This window comes from Coenobita brevimanus, chromosome 18 (assembly GCF_032717465.1).
Source record: "Coenobita brevimanus isolate Jiangsu-jjx chromosome 18, ASM3271746v2, whole genome shotgun sequence".
Taxonomy (NCBI): Eukaryota; Metazoa; Arthropoda; class Malacostraca; order Decapoda; family Coenobitidae; genus Coenobita; species Coenobita brevimanus.
In genome coordinates, this window is record NC_136971.1 from 21,607,322 (window position 1) to 21,622,074 (window position 14,753).

Genomic DNA, 14,753 nt, shown 5'->3' on the forward strand with positions numbered 1-14,753 from the left:
GACTCATCCACGAAGCCTTGCAGCTCCCCTTTGTCTTCACTCAACAACACAGTATCATCTGCAAACAACAGTACAGGGAGTTTCCAAACACTATCCTCTCTCACCAGGGCCACTCCAACATCCACTACCCTACCTTGTACCTCATTTATTACCCCATCCATGTACAGATTGAACAACCATGGGGACATGACACATCCCTGTTTCAACCCAACTTTCAAGGAGAAAAATTCACTTAGTTCACCATCCACACGCACTGCAGCCTTCGCACCATCGTTCATACTCTTCACAGCATTCAACAACTTCCCATCTACTCCATATATTCTTAACACTTTCCACAATCCTTGTCTATCCACCCTGTCATATGCTTTCTCCAAATCCATGAAAGCAGCATACAACTTCTTTCCCTTCTCTTGAAACTTTTCCACTAAAGATCTAAGAATGAATATCTGATCTACACAACCTCTTCCCTTCCTAAAGCCTCCCTGTTCTTCTCCAACTAATTTCTCTGTTCTTTCTCTAACCCTGTCTATAAGTATCCTACCATACACTTTTCCTATTATACTAAGAAGACAAATGCCCCTATGATTACCACACACTTCTTTTTCACCCTTTCTTTTGTACAAGGGAATAATTATACCTGACTTCCAATCCTCTGGGACTCTACCTTCCTCCCAGGCCAATCTGCACATCTTCCACATCCATTCTACTACTATCTCTCCCCCATGCTTCAGCATTTCACCACACACTCCATCAATTCCTGGGGCTTTCCCCGATTTAACTTTCTTCATTGCTTCCACAACTTCTATCCTACTGATTTCTTCCTGTCTTCTCACCTCCCTCCTTCTCCCAGCCATTCCCCAGCCACTTGTACTCGCATTACTTCCATCCTCTACGTTCAACAATTCCTTAAAGTGTTCTCTCCATCTGCTCACTTTTTCTCCCTTCTCCACTAGTAATCTACCATTTTTATCTTTCACTCCCCTGCTAACTTCACTTCCACCCTGTCTTACTCTTTTCACTTCTCTCCAGAACATTTTCTTACAGTCCCTCCACTTTACACTCAAATTCCTTCCAAATTCCTCATCCACTCTCTTCTTACTCTCTCTTACTTATCTTTTCACCTCTCTCTTCCTTTCCACATCTAACTCTCTCTTCCGCCTCTCAACTTCTTCCACGCCCCTATTTCTCATCCATTCATTGTATGCTTTCTTCTTTTGTGCCACAGCCTGTTTCACCTCTTCAGTCCACCACGCTGTTCCTTGCACCCCCCTCTGTCTTCTCTTCCTTCCACACACCACATCACATGCTGCACATATTTCTTCTGTAAATATCTTACACACACCTTCCACGTCTCCCATCTGCTCCAATTCATATTTGCCCAATCGTTCCTCCACTTCTCTCTTATACTCTGCCTTTTTCTCATCCTCTTGTAACCTTTCCACTCTCCTTGCAACTACTCCTTCCTCTCGTCTTTCCCTTCTTCTATTCCTCCATCTTACTTGCATCCTAATTCTGGCCACCACCAAGTAGTGGTCAGAAAGTCCACTCCCCCAACCTCTATACACTCTTGCATCCTTTACACATCTTCGCATCCTTTCATTCACACACACATAATCAATCATTGCCTTCCTTTCATTCAGTTCACCACCCACCCTTCTCATCACTCGCCATGTATACCTGTGGATCATTTTATGCCTGAAGAGGGTATTGGCTATCACCAACCCCCTCCCAGCACAAATGTCCACTAACGCACTCCCATTCTCATCTATCTCAGCAGGCACACCCCACTCACCAACTATTCCATCCACCTTCACATTACCAACTTTACCATTCATATCACCAATCAAAAACACTCTCTCATTCCTTCCAAACTTTTCCATGCACACTTCCACATTTGTCCAGAACTCTTCTCTCACTCTTCTAGCACGATCTTGCGTTGGCGCATACACACACACAATCGCCCACATTTGTATTCCAAGTTTCAACTTTACCCACACAATCCTTGACCCAACTGATCCATACTGTCTTATGCACTTCTTCCATCTTTTACTCACAACTATACACACTCCTTCCTTTGCCCTCTCATTCTCATCTGCTCCTGCACATATACCCCATCCATACTCCCATTCTCTCACACTTTCTCCTCTCCATTTTGTTTCAGTTATTCCACATATATATATATATATATATATATATATATATATATATATAGATATATATATATATATATATATATATATATATATATATATATGCTGTATGTATATATATATATATATATATATATATATATGTAGATAGATAGATAGATAGATAGATATATATATATAGATAGGTAGATAGATAGATAGATATATGTATATATATATATATATATATATATATATATATATATATAAATGAGCCTCTGTGATACAGTGGTAAAGTGTGCGTTTTCGTACACTGAAGAACGAGGGTTCGCGCCCCGCCAGGGCAATAAACTTTGGGAGCTCTTCAGGCTACGTGCTGCTTTGGCGGACACAAAGGGGTGCTGTGGTTGAACCAGTGTCACATACTATAAAGTATGCTTGCACCTAGTCGGCTTGCATGGGCTGATTACACATGGTTCACAGACTACACACACATCCAAAGCCACTCCAACACTACAATTACACTTACAAGCACTTCTCATCCTACATACAATCTCTACTAGACAGCCTAAGCCACTTGGTAGAGATACATTGGCTGTATCGTCCCCCACTTCGGTCGGGATAGGCCGGTCCTGCAGTGGACACACGAACGACTGTTGAGATGAGATGAGAGATGATATATATATATATACAGTACCCTTGCGTCCAACACGCTTTAGTCCAGCACGATTCACGTCCAGCACGGAGAGCAAATAATTAGTATTATTTAATACGATTTAATTACTGCAACACAAGTGTGTTAGCATAACACGCACAGAGCTCCGAGAAGTGGGCGAAATCCGCAGAGTTCACCCCTAGCACGATCACCCGCGGTCCAACACGGTCATACTGGACATTCCCATGATGATGATAGCCAATGAAAACTTCTGATCAGGTAGCCTTCCCCGCCTGCTATCGTGACGTGATCGTGATGCCGCCCAATGAAAAACGCTTCTGCTGTCACGTAATGTTTTGTTTAAATTTCTCCCGCCACAGCGCCACTCAGTCGCATAATTCGCATTGGAAGGTGCTTTTTTCTTGCTGCATTTTCTGCCCTTGTTACTGCATTTTACCCTGCTCACGATGCCTAGAAAGCCTTCTGAGAACCCCAAGAAGCGTCGGCACCTCCCTCAGGCCACCAAGCTAGAAATCATCGAGAGGAAGAAGAAAGGGGAGAGGAAAGTTGACATTGCCAAGGCCTACGACATGAATGAAGCCAACGTGAGGACCATAATAAAAAACCAAGACAAGATCCTGGCAGCCGAAGGCTATCACCTGGCACTTCATACCAGGTTTGCCGAGGATACGATGGTAAATTGGAATGGTAACGTGGTAAAATTGCCAACGATACCACGGGCATTTGGAATTCATCTGGATGGATTCCTGCCGAGGATACGACGGGCAAATCACTTTGACCAAAACCCAGGCGACTCGACAGAGAATGTTTCGTACTACTGCATTGAACATTTAGCCTGACACTGAATACATATTAATATTTTAGAATAAATATCAATCATTTTGAAACCCTTCTCATCGGCGTGCGTACCAGTTTATAAACAAAGTTGCTTCTCCTTATTCTCTACCGAGTCAGCGACAGCGATCACTTTCCACAGTGACGAGACGGGGCTCTGGCAACAGTGTGAGAAGCATGCACTTTGCTGAGGATTACAGAGTGCTAGGACAGGCAGAAGCAGGACCTTCCATGGCTGTGGGCAAAGACAGTGATTCTGAGTGTGATTTTGAAGGATTTATGAGGGAGGTTGAGGAGGAGCAACAGCCATTACCCGCTAGTGACGGCAGCAGCCATCCTCCGGGAACCCAGTAGGACTACCTACAGCCTTGGATTCCACCTTCCATTCCCAGCAAGCCCACCAACACTATCCTAAAAGGTTAGTTATCATTCATAGCACAGTACCATTTATTATAATTACAGTAGTACCAATATATGTATAGGTATATGGTCGGTATTTAGGGTGACTTTTCCTAGGGTTGCTGACGTAATTCATTTTTCCCCATAAGCTCTATTGTTAGTCCAACACGTTTTTGGTCCAACACGTGACCCATGCATGACAATATTACCATGCTGGATGCGAGGGTACTGTATATATATATATACAGGTAACTCGCACGGAACACGTGGGTTAGGTTCCTACGGTGCCGTGTTAGGTGCGAAATCGTGTATATTTAAACTACTCCGTATTTTGCTCCCTAGACCCCCCAAATGTGTTGTTTTGCTGTTATCTGTCACTGGTAATCACTAGAAAGCACTTTAAGTGGTTAGAAGGTTTATTTAATGTTATAACTCACAAATACAGTACTCCAGAGCAAAACTTCAACACACAAATACTGTACGTAAACACAAGGAAACATTCCGACGCCGATCATAGGTAATCTTATAAATCAGGTTAACTGGTACCAGTGCTTTAACATACAAGTACATGCCAGAACAGTACATATTTAACTTAGAAATGCAGTACTGTGATATCGAATGATTTCAGTACTGTTAGGAATGGCTGGAAAAAAAAAATGTTATGAATACATTTTCACCTTTTTGATATATGTTTATGGTAGTTTCGAGTTATTTTTTACATTATCGTTGTGCCCATGCTTGGAAAAGGGAGCGAAAGAGTTGAATTTTCTGTCCTAAATGAGAAAACTGCACGTCCTCCAAGGCTAGACTCTGCCACGGGAGAATAAAGTGGAGGGTCAGTCCGATTAGCAATAAGGAAGTTGTGTCACAACTTCCAGCTCCCACACCACGAGAATGGCTAAAAATAGAATCGTAATGCAGTTTCAGAACCAACAATAAGTCTAATTATTACGAAGACAGATACAAATACCCCCGCTAATACCAATACACCAGTCCTGTATGAGACAGCCCTAGCATGTATTCAATATGGACGGTGGGTGTTAGCGCCGAAGTGGTGACATGTGGAGGTGTATGGTATGTAGGAGGACTACTGGGCCTTGAGAGCAGGCTGTGATGCCTATGCCCAGAGTCGGACACATAAAAAAAAAAATAAAAAAAAAATAAATAAATAAAAAAAAAACAGAAATAAATACGTTTACAGACGGGGAAAACGTACTTCTTCCGTCATAACATGTTCATCTTTATCATTTTATGTTCATCTTTATCATTTTACCTTGTTATTTTCGCAATATATATTGCTGTCTCGTAAACAGGGTGGTTGTTTGAGTTTTGCAAGGGAGGAAAAAGATTGTATTTTCTGTCTGGGTCGAGATAATGGGTGTAACTATGTGTGGTTAGGCATGGCCACGAGCGAAAAAATCGTACATCCACTCATCACGATAGCAGGTGGTGAACTGACAGATGATACATGAGAGGGTGAAGTCAAGGTCAGTCTCATGTCCCAGATTTTCGTTCACTTCCCGAAAGTTTTCACAGTTTTCTACAAGTTGCATTGCATCAAATGATCCAAACCATTACAGCAAACCTGAGCAAATAGGTAAAGATACCAAGACAAAAATGTATTTTTCTCTTATTATAAGTCTTTAACGAACAAACAAAAAAGGCAATATTCCGACGCCGATCATGGGTAATCATATAAATCATGTTAACTGGTTACAAGGCTTTATTTAATGCTTTAATTGCTTACAAGTACATACCAGGGACAGTAAATATTTAACTTACAATACAGTTTGTACTGTAGAAAAGCAGTACAGTAAGAGGTTAACGAACAAACAAAAAAGGCAATATTCCGACGCCGATCAGGGGCAATCATATAATTCGGGTTAACTGGTTGCAAGGCTTTATTTAATGATTTAACTTTATTTAAGTGCTTACAAGTACAGTACATACGAGAACAGTAAATATTTAACTTACAAATACTATACAGTACTGTGGAAAAAACGAACAAATAAAAAAGGCAATATTCTGACGCCTATCAGGTAAACTGGTTATAAGACTTAATTTCTTGCTTTAACGTTATTTAATAGTACTTTAAGTTGCACATAAACTTACCAGAACAGTATAGTACTGTAAATATTTAACTTACAAATACTGTGCTACTGTACTCGGGAATGTCTCACTCACTGAATAATTTCCCGCCTAGATCGTCACGTAATCAAAACAAACCGCGCGCTGCGGTGACGTTCGAGGATTTGATCTTTCAAAGGCCTCTCCTGCGTTAATTTGTAGTTTTCATAATGGTTTTTTAATCTTACGTTGTCTTATATGTATCCCAGCCCTTACCGTGTATAATTGCGAGCGCGTTCCGTGAGATCGTGTTCCGTGCGAGTTACCTATATATATATAGATATATATATATATATGTATGTATATATATACAGTTGAGCCTAGTTATCTGCAGGGGTTAGGTTCTAGAGACCCCCACGGAAGGCATATTTCGCGGATACTCAGGTCTATCTATCTGTCTATTGCCGGATGACATAATTCCGAAAGGGGTAGCCATTTGACTTTGAGTTATTTGTTTTACAGGGAGGGGCACTAACCCTCCACCAATCCACTTGTTAACAATAGAGAGCACTTATGATTTGGTTATATGTTTACCACCCAGCATTGTAAATGGTTTCTTGACTTACAGGAAACCATTTGGCTTGTCATTCAATGTAAAGCCACCTGTAAAGGAAAGAAAAGCAATAAGAAGTGACAGGAAAGATGGAAGAAATAGGAAGAGAGGAGGGCAGGCACAGAAAAATAATGATAAAGACTAAGGAAGAAGTTGGCAGCAATACTCATCATCACAAAATGGCATATTATTTCCACATAAGCTAAGCACATCCATGAAAAAATAACAGCATACTTGAAATATTATTACAAATACACATTAACACTCACCAAAAGACTGTGTGTTCTCCTCATACCTTCGTACTATGATGACGATTGCTGTATGACGATGATGATTGCTGTATAGATGACGATGATTGCTGTATGATGACAACGATGATTGTAGTCCAGTTCCTACAGTGCCAACGTGGTGAAGTGATGAGACGTGTGGCGACACTGTTGGTAAGCTGTGAGTCTAGTCTTACGCTTCTGACAGGACGCCATATAACACCTTACACTCTCTCTTTGGCTTAGAAAGATTGCTTTTATCCTTTACTTGTTTTGGGGGAACCATTTTTCATTTACACAATGAAGTACAGTAAGATTGTAAACACGAGAATGGCAACGACGACATAAGTAGCAAACTGACTGGTGTTTAAATAAGACTGGCGGAATGGCGGGAATGCCCGTGGGTGCGGGTGTATTAACTGTAGCTACAAGTGAAGTGCGAGTTGTGTTCCAATTTCAAATTATGTTACGATGTATAGTACAGTATTGAAATAAGTTTGATCCGCGGATGCAAATTCTGCGGATAAGAAGGGTCTACTATATCGTTTTGTTTCGTTTTTAAAGGCTCCAACATGCTTGCATGTGTCGGCCTTGGTCACCTAATGGCGGCTCTCCACGCTTCATGATCCATTGCAGCCTCCCTGTTCAGTCCCTTAACCCTAAGGTCACACTTAATGACCTCGTCCCATGTCTTTCTCGGTCTACCCCTCATAACCCCACCCCCAATATTAACACTTCTCACCTTCCTCACCCAATTATCATCCCCCATCCATTCCACATGTCCAAACCACCTCAATCTACCTCTCCTCATCACAACACCAATACACTCCAGTCCCATCCTACCTCTCAACTCTTCCATTGTAAACCCAGTGGAAGAGTTGAGAGGTAGGATGGGACTGGAGTGTATTGGTGTTGTGATGAGGAGAGGTAGATTGAGGTGGTTTGGACATGTGGAGAGGATGGGGGATGATAATTGGGTGAGGAAGGTGAGAAGTGTTAATATATATATATATATATAGATATACACAGTAATCCCTCCACTATCTGAAGTAATAGAGCCAAAGGCATGTCCGGAAAGTGGTCCTGTCTGGATAGTGGGCACCAGCCTCCTGGACTTGTACTTACGGACCCTAACTCAGAAAAACACCTATACAACTCCCTCTGGACATGCATAGCACCTATTTAAGACCCAAATCACACCAATAAGGGCGATAAAAGACTGAAATAAGTGCAAAAGAACCATAAAATGAGGTTTTTGAGGTAGGTTTATACAGTATTAAACATTCTGGGTACTTACAAGTCCTAGGCTCCTGGACTGGTAGTTATGGACCCTAACCTAGCCTAACTCAGAAAAACACCTCCCTACTGCACATGCATAGCACCTGAGACACTACATATTCATACCAATAAGGGACATAAAAGAGTGAAATGAGGTGTTAGAGGTAAGTACAGTATGGAAAATACAGTACAGTACAGTATGAAACGTTCTGCGTACTTACAGCAAGTCCCTGGCTGTCTCGAATAACTGCCTCCTCTCAGACTCTGACAGTAAGAAGGATTTTCTGAAGCAGTTGCAGTTCACTGTTCATGAAGTCTTGCACTTAACTTAGTCATTCGCATTCAGAAGTCCATTCTCTTTACACTGTGCACTCTTGTCATCCTTATGCTCCATTGTAACTTAATAAGTGTTCCACTCTGCACTTTAAGTCTTTCCACTCATAAAACCATTTTCTAAACAAAACACACTCAAGTTAATTTACGTTAAATTTACAGTCCAAAAATTATTTGTCTTTTCACTCAGATTTCGAATTTCTAAACAATACTTTATGCACTGTTTTTCTTTCATTGCACAACACTAAATTCCCATGTGGTCTAGTGGAGAAGTTCTTGCCGTTTAATCACTGTCAGAGTCTGAGAGTAGCACAGGGAGATGACCTAGGGGTGCGTCGCTGGGTCGTGGTGATGGCATACCCACTGCAGACGACTCGGAAGATAGGCGCAAACTCACGTCAAGCGGTGACTCCACCGTGGCTGATGTGCTGGGCTGTGGCTTGGAGCATGAGGGCCTGTCTTGGGGAGGCAACGGAGTGGAGCCAGGGCTGGGCACAGCGGGGGTCATGGGCCTGAAAAGCTGTCAGTGGTTGATTGACGCAATGAACGACGATTCTGACGATTAATGATGCGCTGCCTGAAAGCACGCACTTCCTCCACAAGTCCCAAGGGCCCCATCTCCCTGTCGCAGTCCAGGTGTTCCAGGTAGTCCATAACGAACTCTAGGTGTTCCTGGAGTGCACTCAGCTTGGGGATGGCTGGAGTAGTGTCATGCTGAGTGGAGTCCACATCATCGTCGCCGTCCTCGTCGGAATCTTCAAGCTGGGTACTGACACCTGCAACTGAAGATGCGATCTCGATATCAGACAGGGTCTGATACCCAGGATCGCCCTCATCGTAATCCAACCACTCACGCACTTCGTCCACGTCAACATCGTCCCCATGCGCACGTAGACGTGCATGGAAGTCATCCACGTCGAAACCTAGGAAATTGTGCTCCACATCTGTTCCGAGAAGCAGACGAGACCAACCATTTTCTAGAGTCTTGACAGGGACTTCCTTCCATGCACTGGCCCAGTTGTAAATGGCAGACTTGATGTTGTAGCGGCGAAGGTTTTCCAAAGTCCGCTGGCCTCGCGTGTCCCGTCCCTCCCTGCGCTCGTCCTCGTTCTCAAGAACAACCATCACCTCATCCAGGAACTTCCGTCGGTATAGCCGCTTCATTGCCATGATCACTCCTTGGTCCATTGGTTGGATGAGAGCAGTCTTATTAGGTGGCAGAAACATGCACCTAATACGGCCATTCTCAGCCACCAAGTCCTTGTCGCACAGGTGGGCAGGTGCATTGTCAAGGAGAAGGAGGGCCTTTACCTGGTCGCGTGGGATTCCCAGTTTCTCCGTCTGGTAATGTATGACCTCCTTGACAAAATGGCGGTGGAACCAGTCTTTGAAGATGTGGGCTGTGAACCATGCCTTCAAGGAATGGTACCAGACGACACGAAGGACATCCATCACCCCACGACGACACTGAGGCTGCTTTGCACGGCCAACAATAACGGGCTTAAGCCGGTGCGTGCCGTTAGCATTAGCACAACACAAAGCAGATATCCTTTGCTTGGAGAGCTTGCGTCCAGGTACACGCTTCTCCGTCTCCTTGGCTAGAGTGTTCATAGGCAAAGAGCGATAGAATAAACCAGTTTCGTCAGCGTTGTAGACTTGACCGAGAGTGAGGCCCTCCCTGTCAATCAAGCCCTTCACGTTGTGCCGAAACTCCTCTACTCCATCCTTGTTAGCATCCAAAGCTTCGCCATGAGACTTACGATTGGTAAGGCCATGTCATAACTTGAACGCGAAGAGCCAACGTTCGGATGCCTTGAAGTCTAGGGCGCCGTGAAGCCTTGTGAACTTCTTGGCAGCAGCCTTCAGCTCCTTACCACGTACCATCACACCAGCAGCACGTTGCTGTCGATACCAAATCAATATGGAGCAGTCGACTTCAGCAAACTTGGGAGTAAACATCATCTTTCTCTCCACATTGTGTTTGCTGTTTGATGAGAAATCAGCCGTGTACTGCATGAGTTTGTCTCGGGATCTCTTGATATCAACCAAATAGATCGGGTCAGGTTGAACTCACGAAGGATGCGTGACGAAGACCATCCCGCATCTACTTTCTCCAATATCTCCCTCTTCTTCTCCAGAGTCAAAACCACTCTCTTCCTCTTCTCAGGCGGCGGGGCCATCATCACACACACACGAAGGAGAGGCACGAGAGCAGCAGGAGAGCATGCAGCAGGTAAGGCACCACCACAAAAGCGAGCACGAGGGCAGCCATGACGACGAGCGTACACTCACGACAAGAGACGGGCAGGAAGTGGGGAGGATGCAGGGGCGCTCTAGCAGACGTCGGAGGAATGACGCACCACAACAAAGCTGTCCCGTGCTGCGCGCGCCAAGTTCAAATTACGGGTGGGAAAAAGTCGAATTTTTTCAAATTTTTTGTGGTTTTCGGACCATTTTGGGAATGTTGGATCCCGGGACGATTATGTCCAGAAAGTGGGCGTCCGGATAGTACAGGGATTACTGTATATATATATTTTTTAGTTTCTGTTTTTGAAGGCTCCAACATGCTTGCATGCTTTGACCTTGGTCACCTAATGGCGGCTCTCCATGCTGCACGATTTATTGCAGCCTCCTTGTTCAGTCCCTTAACCCTGAGGTCACACTTAATGACCTTGTCCCACATCTTTCTCAGTCTACCCTCTGCAATTCCACCCCCAATATTAACACACTCATCTTCTGCACCCAGTTATCATCCCCTGTCCTCTCCACATGCCCAGACCATCTCAAGCTACCTCTCCTCATCACAACACCAATGCACTCCAGTCCCATTCTACCTCTCGACTCTTCCAACATAAACCCAGCCCCTCCCCCAGGCCTTGCACACTGGGACACTCTGCACATCCACCTAATCATTGTCATTTCTGTACGTTTGAGCCTGTGAACTTCCTCTTCCTTTACTGCCCAGGTCTTGCTACCATACAACATCACACTCCTAACACATGCTGCATACAAAGACCCCTTAGCACGTAGAGAGAGTCCTCTCAGTGTCAGAAGAGGCAAGAGCTCCCTGAACTTCTTCCAACCACTTCTCACCCTAGCCACAGAGCTAGCTCCTGCCCCACCTCCAGCACAAAACATGTCTCCTAAATAACAAAACTCTTCCACACACTTACCAGCAAGTTCAATCCTTTGACATCTTACAATCTCCACCTGGTCCTCCCGACATGCTGCACACATAAAATCAGCATTATCTTGCAGTCTGCCTCTGATACTACTACATCTCATTTGTACCCATTTATGACAAACACTGCTTAAGATGGAATTACAGTAATACTTCGATATATGATACGCGTAGAATACCCTGGGATAATGATGGGGGTAGAAATTGCAACGTGCCCCACCTAACAATGGCCAAACCCCGGTTTAACAATGGGTTTTTATTTTTCTTACCAATTTTGATGATATCTTAGACTAAAACTGTGTGTTTAGGTTGATTTATAAACTGTTTTTAGACTTCGATTAATGTGTTTTAGCCGTAGGTGGGGTGAACTTTATCATGTTGGGGTACAGTTTACTAAGCTTGATTTTTTCCAGACTTATGTTTGATGATATTCAGATTTGATTTGTTGGTTTTAGTGAGTTATTTACAGGTGTTAGGCTTAGGTAAGCTTCCTTGACAGCTCTTAGGCCATTTAGATTGCCTTTAAACCTGTTTTCGGGCTCATCTGGGTGGGTTTTGGACTTGGTTTGGGAAACAGTCCACATTGAAATACATGTTAAAATTACCCCGATATACAAAACCCCGCCTAACGATGGGGTTTTATCTAACCAATTAGATCGTTAAACCGGGGTGTGCCTGTACTTCCCACACCCTTGTTGCAAACTGCACGTGGTAACTCTCCTTCGTCTTTGACAGTACCGCCACCAACCCTAGATATCATCACTTTTATTTTATCTGCATTTACCCTTAAGCCCTTGTGCCCCATACCATCTCTCCACTTCCTAAATCTTTCCTCCACCTCCTTTTCATTCTCTGCAATCAACACCAAATCATCAGCATACAACATCTGCACGGGAATCTGTTTCCGAAGTTATGTGAGAGTGCTTCAAGTACCATGATGAACAACATGGGACTCAAAACTGATCCCTGATGCACACCAACATTCATGGAAAACTCTTACTCAAATCTCCATTCCCTATTACCTGGGTGCGAGCACCCACATACATGACCATAACCAGTGCTGGGCAGGTGCGCAAACACTTGCGCAAAGCTCAATTGTGCACCCTTGTGCTCCAGTGAATATCATTTGCGCATTGCGCACCGCATGAGACCATGCGCAATATTGCGCTTGCGCACATGAAACTGCAGGTGCGCAAGCGCAAATTTGGTTGCGCTTGTACATCTAAATTTGTGCTTGTGCACCTGCCTTTCGCACCTGCCCTGGGGATTGCGCACTGTGCAATCCAAAGGACACATGGTCTTCCAAGGGACACGTGGTCTTGGGAGCTTCCCGCATGGCTGGATAAGGGATAGGGGAGACTCGGGTGGGTCGCGAGGGTGGGTTTGCTGGGGGAGGCGGGAGGGAAGGAGGGTAGTAGCATTTCTTAAAATGCTTCAGCAGAGATAATGTATTTTAATATTTTTTAAATTATTAGTAGTAGTTAATAATAATAAATATACATTATTTCTTAAGAGTAGCATATGCAATTCCTTACAATATTCATGAAAACATATTATTTAAATCAAATATCCACAGCCTAATATTTATTAGGCTGTGGATATTTGATTTAAATAATATGTTTTCATGATTTTTTATTTTTTGTATGGAATTACATATGCTATTGTATATCTATATTGAATTACTAAATAAATTGTCCTGCGAAAATGCAGATAAAAGTAAAACTGGGAACATCACAGCCTTTGTTTTCCTGTCCCGCTCCGCGCCTCGTTCACTCTGTCTGAACTTCCATGAGTTAACAAGTAACGACGCCTTGCTCCAGTCCTACTGCCTTAGTTACTTAAGTGTGCAGAGTGAATCATTTTATTACACTAAATGTGCGCAGTCGAGGTCGGAGTTACAGGAAAATGAAAATAATAATAAAATAATAAAAATTAAAAATAATAGAATATTCATTCATTCATTCATTGCCAGACGCCATGTATCCCAAACGGGGTGGCCAAGGGCTTAGAGTTAATTGTTTTACAGGGAGGGGCACTAATCCTCCACCAACCCCTGGAAAAGACATACGGAAACTGTACAGGATGAGGTTTTTTTTCATTCATTGCCAGACGCCATGTATCCCAAACGGGGTGGTCAAGGGCTTAGAGTTAATTGTTTTACAGGGAGGGGCACTAATCCTCCACCAACCCCACTTCACTTGTAGGGAGAACGCCAACAGCATCTGGTGTTCCCAGGCGGTCACCCATCCAAGTACTAACCAGACCCAACGTTGCTTAACTTCGCTGATCGGACGGGAACCCGAAACGGTGTACTCAACGTGGTATGGTATATAATAATAAAAAATCTAAAGGTGAATTTAGGGAAGAGTAAAGTTATGCTCTTGGAGAGAAGTGAAGCCATTGATTGTACAGTGAGGTTGGATGAGGAGGGAATGGAAAATGTGTGTTTAAGTGCTTGGGTAGTGTGATGAGTTGATGCCTGATGAGAAAGAATGGAAGTTTAGAGGATGAAGTGCTTAAAAGGGTACAACAAGGAAGAAAGGTTGCTGGTTCCCTGAAAGCAGTGATAAGAAACAGGGAAGTGAGCACGGAAGTGAAAAAGTTACTACATGACAGTAATGTGAGATACCATCTCTAATGTATGGAAGTGAAGCTTGTTGGAGGGACAGACGTCAATAGTGAGAGCTGTGGAAACAAATGAGTTATTTGAGAGGAGCACGTGGAGTTACATGGAGACAGACAAATGAAATGAGGAAGTGACGGATCATTGTAGTGTGGATATGGATGTGAGGAAGCGTTAGGAGAAACACATTGAGGTGGTTTGGCCATGTGGAGAGGATGGAAAGTGAGACTGACGAGGAGAGTGTATGTGAGTGAAGTGGGGGCGGGAGAGGGAGGGGGAGGCCAAGGATAAGATGGAAGGATGGAGTGGAGAAGTATATGAGAGAGGAGGGTGTGAGCTGGGAGCAGGGCAGTG

The 14,753-nt window shown here is 43.7% G+C and overlaps 1 protein-coding gene and 1 pseudogene across 1 annotated transcript in view; one reads left to right on the forward strand and one right to left on the reverse strand.

The window, feature by feature from the left end:
- The window catches only part of LOC145391411 (UPF0047 protein YjbQ), a 429,434-nt gene that overhangs the window by 32,239 nt on the left and 382,442 nt on the right, over positions 1–14,753 (forward strand). The gene's annotated exons all lie outside the window — the stretch shown is intronic.
- On the reverse strand, positions 13,987–14,111 carry LOC145391523 (5S ribosomal RNA; annotated as a pseudogene).